This window comes from Ixodes scapularis, unplaced genomic scaffold (assembly GCF_016920785.2).
Source record: "Ixodes scapularis isolate PalLabHiFi unplaced genomic scaffold, ASM1692078v2 PGA_scaffold7__128_contigs__length_106722199, whole genome shotgun sequence".
Classification (NCBI taxonomy): Eukaryota; Metazoa; Arthropoda; class Arachnida; order Ixodida; family Ixodidae; genus Ixodes; species Ixodes scapularis.
In genome coordinates, this window is record NW_024609882.1 from 46,553,916 (window position 1) to 46,577,959 (window position 24,044).

A 24,044-nucleotide genomic window follows, 5' to 3' on the forward strand; every position below is an offset into this window, starting at 1 on the left:
GTGTATCTTGCTCGCCGTTGTTCGTCGCGCTCTTTCGTTCTTTGCCAGATTCGTATCCCCCGTTGACGTTTACGTCTGCAATTGATTCAAGCGAAGAACGTGACCCTGTAGCGATGGTGCCTGTTGACAATGATCGCAGTGCGATGGATCTGGAACGTCGGATCGTGTTCCTCACGTGTCTACCTTGACCCTGCTGATGGCCGACATCCGATCTGCCAGTGTAGAAATCGTCCACCTCCAAGAAAGGATCCTCACCATGCGACCTAATATTCGCTGCTGTTGAAGCTTCGAGTCGCCATTCCACGGAGAATCTAAGCATTCAGGTGGAACGAACGCTGGTTCGAGGACACTTTACCCCACTTGCCGGAACACTTCTTTAAGCAGTCCTTCGGCGTCAAGCCGGTTACGTGCAGGTACCTGGTGGACGTGTCGGCGCCACATGGAGCGCGAAGTTACCTCCATGCGCTCCACCATTCCGGTGGAGAAGAGAGTTGGTGCTTCGCTGTAAAAGTTTTGCTCAAGCGCAGAAGGCCGCACCATCGCCAACTTGTTCGGCCTGGGACGGTTTACCGTGAATGAAAACTACAGGGATTTCTGTAAGGTAGTTGTCTCCGTCCTCGAGAAAGATTGGCTGAAGATGGTGAGAGCTGCCAAGCTTCCGGACCACATCCGGGAGTTCCAAGCTGCTCTGGAGTTTCCCCAGGGCATAGGAGCCCTGAACGGCTACCACTTTCCCATCTCACCACCGAAGATCAACACGAACGACTATCACAACTACAAGGGGTGGTAGGTAAGCTTTACTTCAAGGACAGCGTGTATGATCATCTGTAAACTGGTAGAACCGGTACCATAAACGTTGAACTTCCTGACTCTTTAAGAAGTCTGGCACCTCTTTTCAAACTGATAATTACAACTACAAAAAAATTCTAAGCTAAATACTGATTGTAAATTCGTGTCAGTAAACAAATTCAATGTAGCTGGCCAAACTAAATTATGCAAACTTGTTACTACTAGCAAGTGTTCTAAAATGTGTATTCGACGCATCGAAACGTAAAGAGGGGCACGCCAAGCAAAAGGCAACGGGGAGAACACAGAAAATTCGTGACAATGAGGCAGTCAAACTCGTGCCGTCATTGGTCGAGGTCGGGGGGAAACAAGCCCACGTGGGCACATTTGGGGGGCAAACAAACGCACGAGGTGCGCTAAGAGCAGACGAACTTGTACACCGCATTGTTTGAAAGGTTTTGATTTGAATAAAATGTACTTGAACCAAACATTTTGCTCTATCAAATTTATATATGGTGATATAAGCTACACATGTGTTTGATGAGATGGAATTTATGAAATAGCTATTCCTTAATATGTGATGGCAGTAGCTGATAGCCAGCTTTTCGCACTTTTTAATATGCTTAGAAGCTATGCACATCTCTGTTCTGCAGAGTTTTAACGAATTGTGCTGCGCTATGTACTTCCCTTTTGAATATCCAGTTTTGAGAACTGTATGACCACAGCATAATATATTCAACACCCATGGAGCTGATAGATTCCCTGTAATGTTTGAATCCAAGTATAGCATCATCTTGCTGGCCCTCGTACACCACCGGCCGTTACCGGTTCCGGTACGTGAATGTCGGGACGCCAGGACGTGGTGCCACGACGTACACGTGTACCGGAGGTTTGCTTTGACCGCTTTTCTGCAAGGACCAACGCTGCAGACGTCCATGGTCACCATCAACGAGACTACCGTGCCGCTGTTGGCCCAGTGTGACCAGGCATATCTACTAACGTTCAACATGTTCAAGCCGTACCCTCGCAGGTGCGTTAAGAAAGACTTTTCACAGGGAGGCTTCAACCGACAGCTGTCGTCTGCTCGCCGAGTCGTGGAGAACGCCTTCATAAGGGTCAAGGCACGATTCCGCCTAATTATCAAGATGATGGAGTGCGAGGTGGACAACGCCCGGCTTGTTCTGCGAGCCTGCTGCGTCTTGAACAACGTGTGCGAACATTTCAACGACGGTGTCGGGCCCCAGTGGCTCAGCGACGTGGCGACTGAGGACAATATACTGCATATCTGCAAACGATGCGCACTACAGATGCTGAGGCAGACAACGGGCAGGGCGTGAGGGACGCCATTGCAGGGTATCTTCACCAACACTCGAGGCAGATGCTCTAGATAAAAAGCTCGAGTGGCTGCTCTTGTTTGCAGCAATAGACAGCTCAAGACCACAAACCCGGACAGCTACGACGGCCTTTTCCAGAGCCTAAAGAACAAAAGGCCCTTTTAGGGGCCAAACAAATCTGGTTTTGGAGCGCAAAACTTGTTGCCCACTCCCGTGTCCTAAGGGAAGTCTCATGTTTCAGTCAATATGCTTAGCCTTAAGCATGCTTTCACATGGCTTCTGTTACGCAATTTTAATGATATTAAGGCGCTGAGTTCCCAAATATAAGCTCAAGCATCTCTCAAAGCTACTGTGTGCAATGAAACGAAGCTTATAAAACAAAAATTCATGGGAAAGGGTCACTGCTGGAGTACAAGAAATACGAGCGCCTGTTTGGGGGAGTCATGCACCTGTTGCTTTCCATGACAGTTGCGAGAAAAAAGGTATGGGTGTGCGAATAGTAGAATTTCAGCTTTAATGAAATCGAATATTCCCAAATTGTAGGCAAAAACTAAAATGTAAAATCAAAAATTGAATACCAAAAATTTTATTTGTAAAGCACAGAACCTAAACCACTTGGACTAACAAAATGTTCATTTGCTCATTGACTCTGAATGAAGAGCGACTAGCCCCTAAAAATACAGCATTAATGATCCCTTACTAATGACAAGCTTGAAATGCGCTTTAATGTATGGACTCGTTCATGTGTAGGTACAGACACACAGCATCGACAGCGTGCTAGATAGGTATGGCTGAATTTCTGAATCGGAGAGACTTCTTGCGCTACCTCGCTGCGGCACCTTGCTCTACACCTGGGAAATCAACGGATTAACAGACGTGAGGGGAAGATGCTTTTAGTTGTATTTTTATCAATATGTTTATAAATATTAGGCTGTAACAACTCGTTTGCAGTGCAAAGAGTTGGTGATAGCTGACGCAAAATTTTTAGATTGAAAATGGCAACGTTTGGCTTGTGGGTTTTCGTCGAGCGAGTTGAAGGAGCTGCAGTGCAACTGTTTCGTTTGAGTAATACAATATACCATAGGCGTAGGCTTCGGGGAATCATCGAGGCTCGTGCACCCCCCCCCCCCCCCCCCCCCCCGGGCCCGGGCTATGGTTTTTACCGAGTCGCTGTTTACGTGCCATGTAACGAGCTCCTAACAGTGGCATGGAAACAAAATAACGCCCAGGTTGCCTTTATTGACGAAATACATGGGAAATGGAATCCCAGCGTGCTTTCGTTAGCTTCAATCTCCAGTTCCGGCGAAAAAATAACGCGTACCCCCGCACCCCCCCCCCCCCCCCCCCCCCCGAAGAACTTCTCAGCCTGCCCCCCCCCCCCCCCCCCGGGAAAATGGAGAGTCTACGACGCTGCAATATACTACTTTTTATCGGAATGGTTACAGTGAATACTTCTCAATTAGGCTAGATTTATATTCAGCCAAGGTCTCTGGGGGCAGTAAAGCCAGATTTTCACCAGCAGCATTCAATGCATCAATTATTTGAAACCTCAAATACTAGAAATCCAAAAAGTAATTCAAATAAGTCGGGAACTCACTACTCAATTCAAATTTGAAACTGAACTATTCGCACATTTCTAAAAGAAGCTAGTAATTGGTTCTCCCGATGACGTGAAGTTGGGTTGAGTTTTACTTTAACAGTGGTTCAGGCCGTAGATGAAAATTTAGCCAGTGCAGTACGACCGCTAGCCAGTTGTTTTTTCCTTCTGGTTACGCATTGGTAATAACGTACACCATCATACGGCAGCACAATACTCGTCCAGATTGAAATGGATAGAGGACAGGGGTCTAGTCCAAGATCCCTGGGCCAGCTGCAGTGCAAGCATTTTCTTCACACTGCTCCGAGCTGTGGCGCACCAATGCAGTCGGGCAGGCAGTTTTTATATGGGTGGAAGAGCCTGTATGCTGTGTACTTTGCACTGATTCATTGCTCCTAAATAAATATTTAGGGACATTTGTCACAACTTAATGAAAAACTGGGGATTAGTGTAGGCCATTTAGGGACCTTGAGGTACAACCGAAATCTCGGTCACATGGCGTCCTCTACGCAATAAGCCTCTGTCACACCGTTGAAAATTCGGCGAGTTGGTTATGCATAGTTCACTACGAGGGAAACAGCGCCAAAAATTCTTTGTCCTTCGTACTTTTGGCGCTGTTTCCCTCTTCGTAGCCTCTGTCAGATTGCAGGCACCTCCGACAGGGTTAGATCCCGCCAACTGGAGGGAGATCTGTAGGCCAGCATTCTGCTCTGGAGCCAATGAGGCAGCTGCTCTTGAATGTAACATTAATGTACACCGGAACAGCTTACATGGCAGTTTATGTGGCATTTTTATTCTTGAAGGCTACTAAGACAGTTGCAAGCTCCTGTTGCACCTTGATTGCTGTTTTTTGTCGGGTGACTTGCCGCTCGCGTAGGACCAACTCCCTCCCTCTGAAAGCCTCGAAACTCTGTCTGAGCAGCCTCTGCTTGTCGACGTTCGGAGGTTGCAGCCTCTTCCTCTTCTGCGGCCTCGACGGCACGTTGCTTGCGCCAATGATGCTGCTAGACCCCGGGCCTGTCAGGGTTGATACTTTCAGTGGCGGGGGTGTTGGCAACTTGGCTCTCCTCGCCGCGCAGCTCCTCTCCTGATTTTGCCAGGGGCTGTTCAAAGTAGTCGGTGTCCACGATGCTTTCCCCTTGCATCTCGGAAAGCAACTGAGAGGAATACCACACAAGTAGTTTTTCCTGTCAAGCTACAAGAGACTGCAGCAAGCTGTTGCGTCCACAGATATCATACAAGGGGGTACACAAAAGTAATTCCAACCCTGTGTATGAATGCTTTGCAGTTGAGAATCACGATGCCAGGTATCGCTAGCGTAGTTTTATGCATCAGTTTGTAAAAGTTCTGTAGCCCTATAATCCGTTTCAGAGACAGCATTCAACACCCTCAAAAAACTGGCACGCGCACGGGACTTATATTAGCAATTCATTTCGACGTGCTCTAGTGCAAATGAAATTTTCGATAGAGCCACGCTCTCGTGCCAGTACCTTTGACAGCGGTGTACACTATGTATGAAAAGGAGTGTAGCATAAAATATTGAGCAAGCACCCACAAAAGAGTTGGAGATACCCGCGAAAACATCAAACTGGGCGATTGTTACGTCCGAGAGCAGAAAAACACGAAGGCCCTAAGGTAGGGTAGGCGCCCTATCTAGAGTATGCGCCCTTTCTGCAGTATGACCGTAGTCTGGCAGAGCCCCGAATTTTTAAAGCAGCCGCAATGCTCCAGTCCCGTTGCATCTCTTGCATCAAGCTTTACCGCTTTGCGACGTCACACACGTACAAATTGTAGTCGCTTTTCACCGGCTTGTCGAAAAACAGCCAAAGCCGAGGAGCACCTTGGTTAGCTTGGTCGACTCGGCTTGGTGGGCAATTTTCAAAAAAAAAAAAAGAAAAAAACAATTTCATGAATTTTCCACTGGCTGTCACTTTTCATTGAAATGATTTGTTATCCAAGAATGAAGAAACATTTCGATGAAAGAAGCCATCAAACCCACCTCCACTACTGTCGGTGTGGCATGGTTGGAGGCCAAGCTCTCGTCCACCACTTACGCGTTTGCGTCATTGGGGGGTAGGGACCCCAGCAGTCGGTGAAGGTCTCAATAGAATGACCACTTCACCACGCCACCCCGTGGTGGTCCCCTCCCTGAGGTGTTTTCTGGAAAATGAAATTGCAGTGAGTGGCAACTTTATGACAAAGTTACAAACAATTTTCTGGAACATTCTCAGAATAAAGAGGTAAATACATTTTGCTACTAGCTTTATTCTGCTTACATATGTAACTGAAGCAGTGGCAATTTAGCATTTGAATGATATGAAAATTATCGCACATCAAATTAGGAAACCTATAAACTGATATTTAATGAAATATTGTAGTCTTCTATCCTGCCACCTGTTTTACTTGCGTTGGTTCATGCCAGGGTAAAAAAAAAATCAAATAAATCAGTTTCATTCGATCTGCATCAAATTAATTTTATTTAAGTGACTGAAGCTCGCAAATACCCAAGTAGCACAACACGCCGGGTTGGGGATGGGGCGGTATTGGCCTGCCGGGATAGCGATACCGGCCAGTACCGGAAACGCCCCAAGGGGCGACATCGGCCGGGCCCAATGCCGGAATCCGGCCGGTACCGGGACCTTATTGGGAAACCGGGATGCCGGGAATACGGGATGTACCCAGCGAGCTCCCGACACAAATCCCCGGCATGGAACCGGTGGTACGGTAGGAAACCATCAGTGTGCCAGCGTGATTCCGGGTCAGAGCCAGTCCAATTGCGGATTAGTCCCAGCGTAAAAACAGATCAGTGCCAGCGTAATTGCGGGTCAGTGCCTGCGAAATTGCGGATCACCAGCGTATGCGTCATTCAGCGTACCCAGCATAGAACCAGCAGAATGCTAGCTGTGTCAGGCTTTAAAGCCCAGGAATGACATCCTACTGCATTTTTGAACAGCCAACTTCTCAGTAGATCAAATTGACTTAAACGTGGAAATGCTAAATTTCTCAGTCCAAACCATTTTACTGGTTTTCATATCTTTTATAGGTGCTGACCGTTTTTAACATGTTTTTCGGACTTGAACTGAAAAAAGCCGGTTTAGTATTTGTGCAATTTTAAGAAACAATTCTGTGTGAACAATTGACTTTCTCCATGTATACAGTATACTCATGGCAATTACTGTATACTCATGGCAATTACTGTATACTCATTGAGACGACATGTCCCATTCATCTGTCGCCCAGATGCATATTGTGGGTAGTACAAGAAGGAAACATACAAAATTTTTTTTACCGTGACATTCTTTATTGTGACTCGTGCATCCATAGCAGCTAGCTCCTCAGCCAGAGTGTCCCTCATCGTCAAAGGCGGTTGGAACCACCAGCGGTTGGAACCACCAGTGCCCGCCTCCCTGCCCGTCAGCCACTTCTGCACCGCGTCCACGCTGCACGAGTGCGACTTTGTATGACACCTGTAAAGAAAATTGTCAGATCACACAGATTAGTTGAGGGATAGGGGAAGCCAATATCTTGCATATTAGCTACACACAAGGTGCTGTTCAAACACTGCAGTTTGCGAGCGTTTCCTTTGTGTAAATATGGGTCCCTCACCTAGCCTGCAATTCAAAGGTGACAGAAAGAGAGCACCACAGAGGTGGAGATTGTGGGTTTGGCTACCACGCTAAGGTGCAGATTCTACGGAGGCATATGGCTATTTCACGCAACATCCTATTAATCTGAAATGGGGGGCGAGACGGGGTGGGGTGCAGAGATGAGTGGCTAAAAAAAGAGCAAAACTTCCCCAACTGACACTCTACAGACCAAGGCCTCTAAATGGTCGTCATTAGATTTTCAACCTGGAAACTAACAGGATAACAAAACAAGACCAACAAAAACCTTTTTTCACAGTTCCTTCAAAACGCTGCTTTTCAGTATGAAGGTTCCGAGAATGCTAACACAGGAGATATTCATAATAGAGAATGCAAGTCAAATTTAAAAAAAAAAAAAACGACAGGAACTGACGACTTAAATTTTGCATATTGCAAGACTTAACGGGAAACTGAAGCTGTTCTGTATTTGAGGAAGAACACCAAAATCGTCTTGATATGGCCTCCAGGATCACAAATATCGAGTTTATTTTATCAATCTGGTGCATGGAGAAGCAGAAATTAATTTCTAAAGTACAGCTGAAGCCCCTCCTTCTCGGGGCGTGACGTCATGCTGGGAGTTTTTCGGAAAATTGAATTTGAAAAAAGGTCAGAAATAGCCGCCACAACTGGCGTCAGTGTGGAAAAATACAACTAGCAAGCTTGCAATTGCACGCGCCGCCCACAAGAGCGACACGTGCTTGGCGCCCCAAAGATCCTAGTACGACCTCACGGCTGCTCTGAGGTTTTTCGTGTTTTCTCGCGTCTAGTTACACCTTCGGGGAAAACGAAAGCGATATTCAGATTCACAGGACAAAAATACGCCAGTAGTCACCTATAACTCGTTTTTTTGTCCAGAAGTGTTTCAGTTTCCCTTTAATTGTCAACATATTTCAAAGATTGTGCTTGTCTATTGAGCTCCAATAGAGATACCATCAATTTAATAGCTAGTAAAGAATATGCATTACCGATGATCACCTTACACATCATGGCGTCCTTGAACCTTGACTTTCCTTGGTAGCCCAGAAGGGCCGGAGAACTGCTCCTGGACTTGCTTTGAGAACAGGCGTCCCACCATCTCTCGCACCACGTTGTGCAGGTTCTTGCTGTCTCCTAGAGACACGAGCTGCCCCTCCTAGAAAGACAAAATGTGTTCTCAATATGTCAATAAAGTTATTTATATGCAGATACAATGGTATGAACATGTCTCAAGTAAGAGAATGTGAATGCCCAGGTAAATGCAGCAAGCCACACTATACATGCATCAAAATTTTACAATATTTACTAGAGAGAGAATAAAAAATATTAGAATATATGGCAACTCTACTTGTCTTAGACGAAACCAGAAAGATTAAAATATTTCCCTCCATACTCTGCTAAATCTCAATAGGCAGTCAAATTCGTTGCAACGTTCAAAGTGTGCAAACGTTTTGATGGATCCTCTTTGCCCATCAGCATCCACTCAGTAATTTTAATAATGTATGTGGTTCTCAAAACAGTGCATTCAAGACCCTGCGCATCTTGACTTTGTTAAAGCTTAGTCTAGCTGCCGGTTAGTCACCCTGCAAATTTATCACCTATTTTACGACTTTACGAAGACTGGAATTGAAAAAGGCAAAAAAAGGCAGGAATTGACCAAAACCGTCATCATAGTTGCAAAAAATGGCAACAGCAGCTCAGTATGAGTAGTTACCTTTCCATATTTTTGTTTAGTGCTGACTCAGTGGTGGCCCTGTAGGCCAATGAACCAACTTACTCAGCTCAAGCTCGCCTCGTGTAATAATCGCTTGTGCAACTACCGTATGCTATGCCTGGAGACACAGCTACGCATGCACTCACACCCCCTGAATAAAGTAGCGGATGCAATGACAGTTACTCTTTCACCTTGGAAAATTTGATTTCCTCTCATAGGGTGACCTTCGGTTAGGACTGGTTAACATCTCATTTTGGAAATGCACTACTAATGTAAAGTAAAGATGGAATTAAGATTTATCTGGCAACCCCTTACAAATTTGTTTGGGCATATGCATATGGTGGGCACGCTCAAAAGCGATTTTAGACCAGGCTAAAAGTTATTTTCAAGCATGTACCTTTACTTCTGTAGCAGATGCCGAAAGTGCAAATGAATTTATCGCCCTAAGTATTTAGGTATCTTGACTATAGCCTCAAGTGAGAACAGCAACAAAACCAAAAGAAGCCCATAATATACTACAGCATCTCCATCCTTCTGTTAAGCAAGCATTAAACACAAAAAGCACGCAGGCAGGTTTGTGCGTGCTCCACACACATACTCACGGCGAGAGTTGTTGCAGGTGCGGAATTTAACTTCTAAGGATAAAACGGGCAGAAGTGTCGTAGCAAATCAGCATGATTTATGATTATTTGCAGGCCGACACATTGTAAGCACCCAAAGGCAAATGTGTTGGGCGATTTTACTTCCCCCCTAGTGAAATGTTTTACTTAAAAATATTTCAAGAAGCGGCAGTTGAAAAAGACTTAAAATGCCGTTCAATGAGGATGCACATGAAGGCCTCTTGTCTACACGACCTTCGGGTGGAAAGAACTGTTCGAAAATGTAAAGATGCACAAATATTTAATTTTTGGTGGCCACCGTCCATCATTTCTCCCTTCAGTAGCCTCTATGAAACGCAGTTTAACAATTGCAAAAACTTTACGCAGGCTACTAAAGCTGACTTGCAAAACGTGCAACTGGCGTTGCGTCACCTTGACACAATTCTGTCGCAGGGTTCAGTTTAAGGGTACCCCTTACAATAAATAGCCTTCCGATGTGCATTGGCTGTGCATGCACTCTGCTGTTATAAATAACAGAAGGCCCGTAATGAAGGGACGGCAACTTACTCATTTTTAATTTGCCACTGACTGTGTTTAAAACATAGTTTGGGTGGGCATCCATTTGAAATATTACGGTAAAAGGCTTCAGTCCACATTCCAACCCCATTTGCATAAATCTTCAGATAACCCAAGTTAAACCACAAAGTAAGAATCGCAGCCTTATACCCGTCAATATTGTGAAAAAGAGGACACATAAATACCGGCAGTGTCCTATTGGTGAAGTTCTTCAGCTGCGCCTCTGCAGCACTAAGCTGTTCCATGTTGCGGAGAGGCATCAGGAACAGCTCGGGTGGTTCAGGCCTGGCCAGTTCCTGGGGCGTCACCTGTTCCCCAGGCCTCGCCTGCTCTCCCTGGTGCTTGAAAGACACCACATGCCCGAGCACCTGCCCAACAGACTTGCAGTTCCCTGTTCTGCTGCTGTAGGTGCCCATTCTGGATGTGCAGGTCTATCACGGCCTAAGCAGCTGAGCGTCGAAGGCTGCAAGATAACCAAGGCATAAGAAAGCATTATCCATTTTGCTGATCAACATTATGCACTGATGATGCGAAGAAACTTTTTCAGAAACTTGGGTTTCGGGAAGTTTCAGAAGAACGCTTGAACCTTCAGGTGTTTCGGATGGTTTGGGTAGCTTTGGAACGGTTGCCAGACACAGTGAGTGTTTCAAATTTTTGTAAAAATTTAAGAGACATTATAATTTGTATGCAATATTCATAAATGTAATAAAAAAATGTGTTAATCAAATAAACTTTCTGAAAAGGAGACACGGCCCCAATTTTCAGAACGTCAGTTTTGGCTTGTATGGTCAAAATGAATGCTCCCACAAAGTTTTATGATGTTTTTTGACAATCAAAAGAAATAAAAATACTGATTCGTGGGCGACGCACGCGAGACGCGCTGCGCTTGGCTGCGATAAGCACCAGTTTAAAAATCTGATATATAGGTCCGTGCCTATTAGGCCTAGCTTGGTGCCTGTACCCTTGTTGGAGCTGCCATTTTCTGGGCTTTCAGGACGGCCTTTTTTTTTTAACTATCAACCGTCTAAGAATGGGAGAGAATCTTGTTAAGAACACTTGCCCTGGTATAGAAAACGAAATTGGCTGCAAGCGGCTGCTCTGTGGTCACATGATACATCGCACCTAGGCATATGACGCTTTAGAATGAATTGGCACTTCCAAGTAAAGCACAGGTCATCAATTGCGCCCCATGTTAAATAGCAGAAGTTCCTAATGCAACTTTTTTTCTATCGTTTCACTTGCAGTATACAGCGTGTAACAGATGATCCACCTTTCTTCGGTTCTGGTAGCAGGCGACGCAACGGCGTCTTGTTTCCCGCAGCAAATGACACTCTAGGGCAGACAAACCCTCCCTCTTTACTCACGTTAGCAGGCGACGTGTCTGTTAAAGAAAGGTCAGCTCCCTCAGTACAAGCCTGCCGAGATCTCAATCTCACAAAACACCAAAATCGGGCCATAAGTACAACATTTCAAGATACAAACAGAAGCTGCACAGCACGGCGCTGAAGCGAACTTGCTGCACCTAAAAACAAGCCTCTACGCTGTCCGTCGAACCTCTCCAGAGTAGGACAGCACCACGGCCGTTCTTCGCAGCATGCAATGCTTTCCCACAGCATTACGAGAAAGTTTTGTGACCAGTAGCGTATTGAAGGACTCTGTCACTACTGTAATTGTGCATGTGTCACTACGAATATTATGGAGCTAACTAAATTGAGCAACTGCACGCAAGCTAATCTGGTCAAGCATGCTAACAGAGGGCAGATCAAAAACGTGTGCTAGCAAATTATCAGGACTTTAGGTGAGAAGGAACAGTACAAAATAATACTTACTGCATTTCTGCAAACTTGATGCTCTGAACGAAGGCCAGTCAGGGTCTGGTGCTCGGCCCGCTCGCACACGAGACAAGATGTCCGCCCCAAACATTTTGCTTGGCCTCACGCCGTTGTTTCATACTCACGTCGAACCACAACAGAGGGACGGGCGCCACCATTATTTCGTCATTCTCTTCGATGAACAGTACTCCTCCTCACTAGAATAAAAGGCGTGGTCAGACATGATGTTCATTCAAGTTACTTCACACTGTCAGGTCTTCGCAACCTTTAGCATATATTATAATAACTCCATGGCTATATCCCCATGCACGGCCACAATGAAACACGACGGCGTCGCATTCCGGTAACGCCAAGTAATAAAAGTAGCAGTAAAAGAGGAAAACGGTGCTCATTTCGCGTAAAGGTCTGTTTACACCATGCTTTGTAGCTTTTTACTTGCAACGGTCTCGTGATACCGAGGTTTCGTGCAAATAGCTTATTTACATCCAGTTTTTCAAGCAATGGCAATGGCGTTTCGACTATACTCCGTTCATTTTTAAGCTGAGACTAGAAGCTCCGCCTTCAACGCAAGCTTTCTGCCCTTGCTAACACAAGTGCGATCATGCAGGCACGCAAAACCAAAGCACTGCAGAAGCCAGCAAGCTCGCACTGAAGGCGGAGATTCAAGTTTCAGCTTAGGGGCGAACGAAGTATACATTCCTTGCATAAGACGACACGCTAGGTAAGGACGGGGCCCTGTGCCATGCCGGTGGTGGACTTCACAATGCGCAATTGTGCTTACCAAGGCGTAGGATGCCGCTAACTGCCTGGACATGCCGTAGAATACCGTTCATCCGACCATTCCACATTAAGCGCCCATTACCAAATTTGTGAGATCTGAGGAAATACGCACAGTACATTTATATGTAAAATCGACGACCGGACAAGCACCCATCCCCCATTTTTTTGCGATTATTTCCAAAGTTTGAGTGCGCGCTTGCCCGGTATTTAACGGTACACCATATTTTCATAGATGGAACCTAGTTTTGTTTGATGTGAACTCGGAAAAACGAGCCAAGCTTACGATCATGACGGTTAGCCAGTACGTGCGGAATTTTTCAGCATTGGTGCGATTGCGCTACGAGCAGAAAGTTTCGATATACCGCTAAGTTATAATGCAAAAAAAATGTTGTGTCGGAAAAAAAAAAAGAAGTTGTATTGCGTGCCGCAAAATTTGACGAGCGGCTCTAGGAGTCGCCTGCAGAAAAATTGTTACGACTTTGCGAAGTATGGCAAACAATGCAAGGTTACCGTCATAATCTAAAACCTGATGCAAGGATAAATAAAATAACGGACAAACGTCTCGCGGACGGCACAAACGGATGCCCCGCCAGCAGCGTCTCGGCGAGCTAGCATGCCGGCGCGGTCGCCCCAGGAGACCGCCTTGATCACCGGACACCGCGCGGTGCCAGCCACCAGTGCTAACTCCTCCCCTCCCCTCCCTCCCTCCCTCCCTCCCTCCCCTCCCCTCCCCTCCCCTCCCCTCCCCTCCCCTCCCCCCCCCCCCCCCCCCCCCCACACACACACACACACACACACACACACACACACACACACACACACACACACACACACACACACACACACACACACACTCACTCACTCACTCACTCACTCACTCACTCACTCACTCACTCACTCACGGATTAAGCGCGACGATGGGATGACGAGCTAGCGGGACGGTGAGACGATGCTCCTGACGCCCGACTCCTACTTCTATCTTCTCCCCCACTTTTCTCCCCTCACCCTACCCCAAGTCAGTGACAAATGCGCCTAGCGCGCGTACACGATTGACTCTATCCCCCCCCCCCCCTTAATTTTACTTCAACGCTTACAACAACACACGGAGGCAACGCCGACCGATCGCCGTCTCGCTGTGCTAGCGGCGCGACACTCGTCCATACTCGGCCGGGAGCCCCGAAGGTGCGCTCGAAGCGTGGAAACAGCGCGATGCAAAGAAAGGCAAAGGGCATCTACACTACGAACGGGCAGAAGCCGATGCAAAAACGTGCGCGAACGTAAACAGAAAAGTGCCGCCGCTCGCCACTACGAAATAATACGCGGCCGCATCCCTTTCCTGCTGCTCGTACTTTCTCTTACTTGACGGCTACTCTGTCTCGCGGGACATGCCGACGAAACGATCGTTGGGATACGGCGAAAGGCCGTCAACACCGTCGAGTCAACCACCAGCAAGCGTTGTTGAGCGGAAGTTGGTTCACTAGGCCTACATACGACGAAACCGACAGAACACGAACATCAAAATCAAAGCACAGGCGGTAACTTCGAGCGACTTCTGCCTCGCATAGATTTGCATGCAGCGCTTTCACTCGCCACCACGGTCACATACAAGTTTTCAACCCTGGAGCCACCGTACCTGAACCATGCCGCGAACCCCGCGAACCACGCCAACGTCCCGCTCGCCATTTGTGTTTGCTTACAGAGAGTTTGCTCACCTTGTCCGGCTTTGGATTGGATGCTGGATCGGCTTTCTAGCAAAGTCTATCAACAGCTGGCTCGATGCTGGATGAGGTCTGTTCTAGTCTAAACACGAAGTCGCAAATATATAATTGTGCTACTGTGCTCCTCTATATAAAAAAAAAACAAAAAAACAAAAAATGGGGGCACGAAGAAATACACGACGCTTCGACGAAGTGCCCTCTGGGAACTAGTTGGCCACTCAGTTTCGGTTTCGATTGAGCAGCTTCCTTTCATGCTATCACGCCGTGACCGAATGCGCCGCTTGAGTTTTCGATTATCTGACTTTTCACGAATGTACAATACATTCATTCTCGAACGAAACAAAACGAAAACTGGGGCAATTTCCTTGCACACAAATTACTATGATGTCTTCCTCGTGTCATCATATATAGCTCACTCAAATTTTACGCTGATAGGAAATTAAGTTTTCGCAAACGCTGAGGTCGGCTAGCTACGACAGAGGCTCTAACAAGCGTCGTCTCCTCTTCGCTAAGCCTTTTTTGACGAGCTTTTACTGACGCCCAAGATCTGTGTCTGAACGGTGTGTTTGAATTTATCCCGGCATACTCAGTCAGGAAGAAAGCAAACATATAAATATTACGGCCATTAGCAACCGTCAAATGCGCTTTGAATAATTTCGTTCCTTTGGCACACCGCATAGAGGTTCACGCCCGTCCGACGCACTTCCGGCGAAAGGTGCGATATTCTTCACACAATTGCTCGACTTTGTGTGTGGGAATGTGCCTATATGATTGCAGAAAAATTTTATGTGCGTACGCGATGTTGAATATTAGCGGAATCCAAGCGGGTGGGGACTTAGCTTCGTGCAGTGCTGCGGGTTAGTACAGATAAGAGATAAGATGTGTGTTCAAATTGAGCTTTTCAATGGCGCCTCCAAGTTTTACCTCACGTACTTAGGCGTATTAAGAAAAAGAGTAGTTGCAAAAAATAATATTTAGTCTATGGACAAACTTCCTGACCAGCTGTAAAGGTGCGAGTTTGATGTATGCAAACTTATTGGTCGTTACAGCTTGTTGACTCGTACACAAGCAAGATACCCGAACTACGCAGCGTCGAGATTTCCAGCACTGGCTCGTTCACATATATCTCGAAACGCAAACAGAAAGGCTCGATAGTGTACAAAAATGCAACAAGCATGTGTGAAGACAAGCTATACGTCTCGGGCTTGTGCTATAGATTCGAGGTCTGGCCATTTAGGTTAGTTTAGAGACCAAAAATGATGCTCTCGTGACCAAAAAACGTGAGATTACGGCCGTTAATAGTCCACGCTGCCGATCGAAACCGAAACCATGCCACTCTCCTCCCAGGCCAACTACTTTCCAAAGAGCAACGTGCGCCGTGTTGCACGCAGGGGTTTATGGAAGTAGTCCATAGAATCCCCTAGCAGTGGTAGCGAGAAGCAGATCTGGTTTTAATAAGCGCGTAAGAGTTAAATGCAGCGACCCTTTCTGGTTGAATATAGGGTGCACGTGATGTTTCGATTGTGATCATGCAGAGAGATGTAAGAAACGAATGTGCCGCCTGAACTGTGTCTTCCTCGGACAGACCACTCGGACCCGGAGTAGTTCTCCGCGCAGCCTTTTTCGGGGGAGTACGATCTGTAGCCACTCGCAACATTTCAGTTTCGTTATCAATGTTGCCGCGGGGGAATGAAGGAGTTTCGCTGTTTTTTTGTTTCGATTGCTGGGTGGGCTCTCTTGCTGTGCTTGCTTTCGTTCCTCTTGTCATGACCGACTGGCTCGAGCATACTGCGGCGCTGACATCGCTGCAGTTAATTTCAGGAGGTCTAAGAAAACGCAGTAGCAGCGAAATCAGCGACAGCGACGAAGATACCAGCTTAGGTCCAGCTCGAGTGACGACGAGGCAGCCGTTCTCGGCTGCCTCGTCGTCACTCGTCCTCGTCTTTGCCGACTCATTCGCCTTGCCAGCGAAGAGGCCCAAGATATGGCGTTACGTCGAAGACGTTGTGCGCACCTATTCGGATGAAGAGCTAGGTATGTCGTTTGCTAGAAGACAATACGACAAATTCCCCTCAGATGGAACTCGCCTTCGGAGATGACGGTCGCTTTACGGCATACGTGTTTGGTATAGTTTAATAGACCCTTTGCAAAACGTACAGCGCCACGACGGCAGGAAATTTTGGGAACCCTCGGTACAGATCACGCGCACGCGCTTTCTCGTTGCGCCTCCGCGACTGCGCGCGCGTCCCGGCAGCTACCGCCAGCAGCCGTTGCAGCCATCCCGCCGAGTCGTACGTCGTTGCCGGCGTACCGTATCTGTGGCAGCGTAAAGGCATCGCGACAGGTGAACTCATTCCAATACGTTATTCGTCGGAACTTGCCTTCACGTATTGAAGGTTCACCAAATCCATCTAGTTTGCAGCGCAACCATGGCAAGTTTCGACCAGGTTCGACAAAGCGTTGGTGCAGCAGACGACAGAACCGGTACAAAGGAGAGGGATGAGAAAGTTGCAGCCGTCGGATCGTCGCTCGCCCAACCAGCGGCCTAACTCGGCTGCTCTGTTGCCGTGGTAACCTGTGCCTGCTCGCGTATGCCACGTGGAAGCCGGAGGAGGGGCGTACCGAGGACTCCCATTATTTGAAGCGCGGCGCACGCGGGCTTTTGGGATTTTTGCAAAGGGTCTATTGCATCCTGCGGCTCGTACAAAAGTACTTGTAGTTTTCTTCATCGGGTTTATATAACTGTAAGGAAAAATAAATACTGCCTCAACGTCGGGGTCACTGTTAATAAAGTAGTAACAATCAACATTTTTGTCAAAGCATGAAGTTCCGATCAGAACTTCATGCTTTCAGCAAGATAGCAATGGGAACCGCAACAGTTCTAAAGCGAGGGCAGACGCTATGAAAGCGGTGGCAGCGCGTGCAACTGGGTGGATCGCTTTCTGAGGCCGACCGCTCAACGACCGCTTGCGCGGAGCGCTCGGCATCTGCCTGGGCGAAGGGCTGGATCGCGCATCCCCCCTTGGTCGCTGCAGCTGCAGCGCCAGAGTGAAGCCACCGATCGGCGATTTTGCATGTTGAAAAATCGCGTTTTTGGAGCGTTGCGGAGGCTGGCGGCAACATGCTGAAGACACGTTTTCTACTCGTTCGTAGTCATTCGTCGAAGAAGCTCTTTAAAACCCTGTGTAAGCCCTGAGACTTGTCGTTGAGACCATGTGGAAATTTTTACGGAAGCCCAGTGTCGCAGTAAAAATGCTCAACTCATCGAAAGCAAGTTTCGCCGCCACGATGCAACGCGCAGGTCACGAGTGACCCGCGCGTTGCATCATTGGACTTTTTTCATAATGCAACGTGCGGGACCCTTGTGACGTCACACGTGACGTCATTATAGGAAACGTCCCATAATGCAATGCGCGGGTCACGAATGCGACTGCACATTGCATTATAGGACGTTTCCCATGACTCAACGCGTAGTTACGCCGACGGCGACGTTGGCGTCGCCGGCCCGCGTTGGATCATGAGACGCTTCCCATAATACAATGCGCGGGTCACAAATGAGACGGCGCGTTGCATTATGGGACGTTTCCCATAACCCAACGCGCGGTTACGCCGACGGCGATGTTGGCGTCGCCGTCGCCGACCGCGCGTTACATCATGGGACGCTTCCCATAATGCAACGCACGGAACCCTCGTGACGTCACACACGCCGTCATTATGAAACGTTTCCGATAATGCAACGCGCGGTTACGCCGACGGCGACTGCGACGGCGATGCCGCTCAAGCCGGAAACGGGCGCCTAAGAGCTGCTCTCTAAACAATTAATAGATGTAAACCAAATTAAATTTTCATTCCACAGCCATATTTGATCCCGTCTTTTTTAACAAAACTGAAATAAGCCTTTGTTAACTGGTTTAAGGATGACGCAGCGTTAATACTACGCCAAGGATAATATTAGGTGTCACCTTTTAGCATATTGAAGACATGCCCAACCTAACGGTCATTTGTAACCATCATATAGTTTCCATATCAACGAAAAAGCCATGTCGGTTACTTATCAAAACTTGCATGACTCGAATGGCCTGTGAAAGCAGCGAAAAAACGATGTCGGCCAGTCACCGAAAACTCAGTGGCTGAACTGGCCGGTGATAACAGAAAGAAAACGATGTCGGCCCGTCAGCGGAGACTCCACGGCTAGGCTGGCCGCTGACTACAGCAAGAAAACGATGTCGGCCAGTTACCGGAAACTCCATGGCTAGACTGGCCAGTGACTACAGCAAGAAAACGATATCGGCCAGTCACCGGAAACTCCATGGCTAAACTGGCCGGTGACTACAGCAAGAAAACGATGTCGGCCAGTCACCGGAAACTCCATGGCTAGACTGGCCGGTGACTACAGCAAGAAAACGATGTCGGCCGGTATCGGGAACTTTCCGGCTGGTGCTGGCCAGTTTAGACAACGAGTCCCCGATATCGGCCGGCGTCGGTTTCTCACCGGCGTCCCTGGCCGGGATCCGCCGTACAGCTCCCGGTACTGGCCGACGTAATCCCAGTATCGGCCGACATGGTGTGCTACCTGGGTAGTGGTTCTTTGTCTCTAAATATATATTTTAAACATGGTAGATTGACTGACCAACCCGTCCGACCACTGAAAATAATACATAAGTATTACCGTAACTTTAAATTACTCATGAATTAAAAACTTTTAATTGATGTAAACCCCACCATAGAAGAAACAAAATTTGATTTTTGTTTAGTTAGTGAAAAAGCTTCATTATTTTAGAGCGCAGTTCTTAGGTGCCCGTTTCCGGCTTGAGCGGCGTCGCCGTCGCCGTCGGCGTAACCGCGCGTTGCATTATGGGACGCTTCCCATTATTACGTCACACGTGACGTCACGAGGGTCCCGCGCGTTGCATTATGGGAAACGTCCCATGATGCAAGCGCGGGTCTCACTCGTGACCCGCGCGTTGCATTGTGGAACGTTTCCCATAAGGACGTCACCGTGACGTCACGAGTGACGTCACAAGTGTCCCGCGCGTCGCATCATGGGACGCTTTTCATGATGGGACGTTTCCTACTCCCTCCTTTCCTCCTCCAAAAGAAAATACAATGCTGAACAAAGAACGAGGGAGGGGGAGGAGGAGAGGAGAAAGAAGGAGGAAATGAGGGGGAGAAGGAGAGGAGGAGAAAAAGGAGGGGAGATGCCAGCTACTGTGGGATTCTAGTTTACCCCAAAGTCCTCAGTGAGGCAAATACCCACTCCGTAACTCGTCGGTTGCAAAAGGTGGGTTTCGACTTACCTTGCTGATCGCTGTGAGGCAAAACCCACTCCGCAGTCCGCTGCTATGGCGGCTACGGCCGGGTCCGTCCGTTGGTTGCCGCTAGGCTCCGGTGGACGGGAGACCACACCAAACACAGGGATACCGTAGAAACGTGTTTATTGGCCTTACGCCACACGCTTTACGCCCGTAGGCGGAACAAAAGAGAAATGAGGTTGGCGCTGCCTTAATTGACAGGATCACCAGGAGAAGGGTCCGCGCTGCCGGAACTGGCAGGATCACGGAAAAGGGGGAGCAGGAAAACAACGATGAATGCTCCGTCGAGCGTAGCCCCCCCTAACCAAGAGCCCCCGGCCACAGGTGGGTGGCCGGCTTATGTAGCCTGCGGGAAATAGACGCGCCCGGGGAGGCCGGTAGAGGGTCACTCGAAACGGGACGCGTCCATAATCACTCCCAAGGGTGTGCCGATGGCGCGTTCACCCAAAAGGGCAAGGGAGAACCGGCCCCTTCGGGGAATTCGGCCTCGTGGTTCCTTGTATCCGGGAGGCCGACGCCATTGGTGACGACGACTCCCACGGCCTGCTTGAAGCTAGGCCTAGATAGGGATAGAGGGAACCCAATGGTTCCCACACTACCCGTAGTGCAAGCAAGTGATATCACCATTCATAAATCACAGAGGCGCGTACGAAAACGTGGTGTACTCGTCCAAGTGGCCATCCACATTGGTACAGGTCTGTGCTGTATCCATCGATCTCTGTGGCACGTCAGACGAAGTTGGTAGATTGTGTGCAGCCAAGGTCGACAACGGCTTGCTTGTGGTAGCTCTGTATCTCTCGCCTACGGCACTCACCAAATATTTCGTGCAAGAAAAAGAAGTTCATACAAGTCACGCAGGAAAACGTCCCATTGGCCCCGAGGGACGTGCACTCGCTGTTCTGCTGTGCCATCTCGGGGTAGCACGCTCAAGACTAATGCTGAGGAAATCCAAAACGCCGAACAGTCTGTGACAGAGCCGACAGCAAGTAGGATGACATCGAGAGTATGACGTGCTTCGTCGAAGTGTCGACTCTAACGCTGTCTTGTTCTCCCTCCTTGATCCTCTTTTCCTGTTTCCTGGCACCGGCAGAACTTAGACAGAGTGGAGAGGGTACGGATGACGAGGAGGGGTATACCCCCCCCCCCCCTCAGTACTCTCCCCTCGTCCTCAAGTGCTGCGCTCTAATTCGGCATTACAGGGAATGGTAAACGTCTTTCATTTTTTTTTATTTCGCCTTCTGATTGTTTGCAAAAAGACATTACTATTCTAGTTTTTGCTTCAATTTTTTCGCTTTCTGAAATTCTCTTACTATGGGACCGGTCGGCTGGGCTGGGGGGCACGCTAGAGCGATATCACTGGCGCCGCACCGTGGCGCAAATTCGCCCTAATTAGCCGTTCGCTCGTCCCATTGAGCTGCCAGTTGCAATGGCGAGCAACACGTTGAAGCTTTCTGTCTGTTAAAAAAAAAAACTGTGATAATTTTTTTTATGAAGGCGAACCTTCGAAAAGAAAGGTTGCCTGTGTGTCAGGCCTCCGGGGTGGAGGAAATAATCGAGACATAAGAACATTTGTCATTTGCAAAGTGTCTCTCGCAAGTGCAAGACAGCGTCGACTGTAACATCCGCCTCGAGATAAATGCTCTTTTAGAGCGCAGCTCTTAGGCGCCCGTTTCCGGCTTGAGCGGCGTCGCCGTCGCCGTTCGCGTCGCCGTCGGCATCGCCGTCGGCGTAACCGCGCGGTGCATTATGGGTAAATTTCCCCGCTAAATCTAGCGGAAAAAATTTCCCCGCTAAATCTAGCGGAAAAAATTTCCCCGCTAATTCTAGCGGAAAAATTTCCCCGCTAAATCTAGCGGAAAAAATTTCCCCGCTAAATCTAGCGGAAAAAATTTCCCCTCTAAATCTAGCCGCTTTCCCCGTCAAATCTAGCGGAAAAAATTTTCCCGCTAAATTTAGCGGAAAACTTTCCCCGCTAAATCTAGCGGAAAAAATTTCCCCGCTAAATCTAGCGGAAAAATTTCCCCGCTAAATCTAGCGGAAAAATTTCCCCGCTAAATCTAGCGGAAACAATTTCCCCGCTAAATCTAGCGGAGGAGGAGGAGGGAAGGGCACTGGGGGGGGGGGGTTAAACTAACCAGGGGGGGTCACGTGACCCCCAATGCCGATGATGTCATCACTGACGTCACTGATGACGTCATCAGTGACGATGACGATGCGGGTACCGATGACGTCATTAGTGACGTCACTGATGACTTCACCAGTGATGATGACGATGACGATGCGATTGTCGGTGACGTCATCAGTGACGTCGCTGATGACGTCATCAGTGATGATGACGATGACGATGCCAATGCCGGTGACGACATCAGTGACGTCACTGATGACGTCATCAGTGATGATGATGACGATGACGATGCGGATGTCGGTAACGTCATCAGTGATGATGACGATGACGATGCGGATGCCGGTGACGTCATCAGGGACGATGACGATGTGGATGCCGGTGACGTCATCAGTGATGATGACGATGACGATGTGGATGCTGGTGACGTCATCAGTGATGATGACGATGACGATGTGGATGCCGGTGACGTCATCAGTGATGATGACGATGACGATGTGGATGTCGATGACGTCATCAGTGATGATGACGATGACAATATGGATGCCGGTGACGTCATCAGTGATGATGACGATGACGATGTGGATGCCGGTGACGTCATCAGTGATGATGACGATGACGATGTGGATGCCGGTGACGTCATCAGTGATGATGACGATGACGATGTGGATGCCGGTGACGTCATCAGTGATGATGACGATGACGATGCGGATGCCGGTGACGTCATCAGTGATGATGACGATGACGATGTGGATACCGGTGACGTCATCAGTGATGATGACGATGACGATGTGGATGCCGATGACGACATCAGTGATGATGACGATGACGATGTGGATGCCGATGACGTCATCAGTGATGATGACGATGACGATGTGGATGCCGGTGACGTCATCAGTGACGATGACGTCATCGGGGGGTCACGCGGCATCGGCGGGGGTCACGTGACCTCGAGGAGGGGGTCACGTGACCTCAGGGGAGTCACGTGACTTCGGGGGGTCACGTGACCCCCCACGAGGTCACGTGACCCCGGTGGGGGGCTCGCGCGGTGCATTATGGGACATTTCCCATGATGCACCGCGCGGTTACGCCGACGGCGACGGCGACGGCGACGGCGACGGCGACGCCGCTCAAGCCGGAAACGGGCCCCTAAGAGCTGCGCTCTAAAAAGAACTAGAGTCCAGCCCTCAGTGCAAATCTCTTTTCAACTATGCGCTCAAGTCAGTGCGCAATACGGGCTATGATTATCTGCCTCAATTGCCTTATTGTCTTTCGCTGCTTACTCGCCTTCTCTTGTAAGCATCGGGGAAAGAAATTGGTAGAAATTACTGTAAGGGCGCAGGCGAGCTGGTGTGTATATTAACAATTTTTATGAATTGACCGAGTCTGGATCTAAAAAACTAAAAATATCAACCGTGAAAAAGATATAACTCTTTCTGTCTGTTCCACGGTTGATGTTTCTAGTTTTCTCGACCCAATCTTGACTAATTCATTAAAATGGAAAATTGGTAGGTAAGCAAAGTGAGCTGTGTTTTCAAATTTAAACTTTTTTAAAAAATAGTAACTGCATAATCAAGTTCATTTTGTCGACACCCATGGGGAACCATCCCGGCTATTACATTAGGAACATCTAACATTGCCAACACTCTCAAATTGGCCGACCTATAGGGATGTTCTAGTATCCAATTTTAAGAGGCTCTTAGGAAGTAATTATATCTGTTGTGGGCTAACTAAATAATTTCAATACTATATAGAAAAACTAGAATACAGCCGTCAATTTCCTTTTCAATTATGCGTTCAAGTCTGTACGCAACAGGGGCTACGATTATCTGCCTAATTTTCCTCAAGTCTTTTGCCGGTTACCCGCTTGCTCTTGTTAAAATCGCGAAACAAAATTGGCGGGCAAGCAAAGTGAGCTTAATTCTCAAATTTAACGTTGTTTATAAAAAAATGGTGGCTGCATATTCAGGTTTCGTTTGTAGACAGCCATGGGGAACCATCGTAGCTATTACATTAGGGACTTATCGTAGAACGTCAGTGTCGGATTGCAGGCC

General features: G+C 48.1%; 1 pseudogene; it reads right to left on the bottom strand.

Annotated features, from left to right (window-relative positions):
* Window positions 1-4,495: 4,495 nt before the first annotated feature.
* LOC120842117 lies at window positions 4,496-6,134 on the bottom strand (annotated as a pseudogene).
* Between the last annotated feature and the right edge of the window lie 17,910 nt (window positions 6,135-24,044).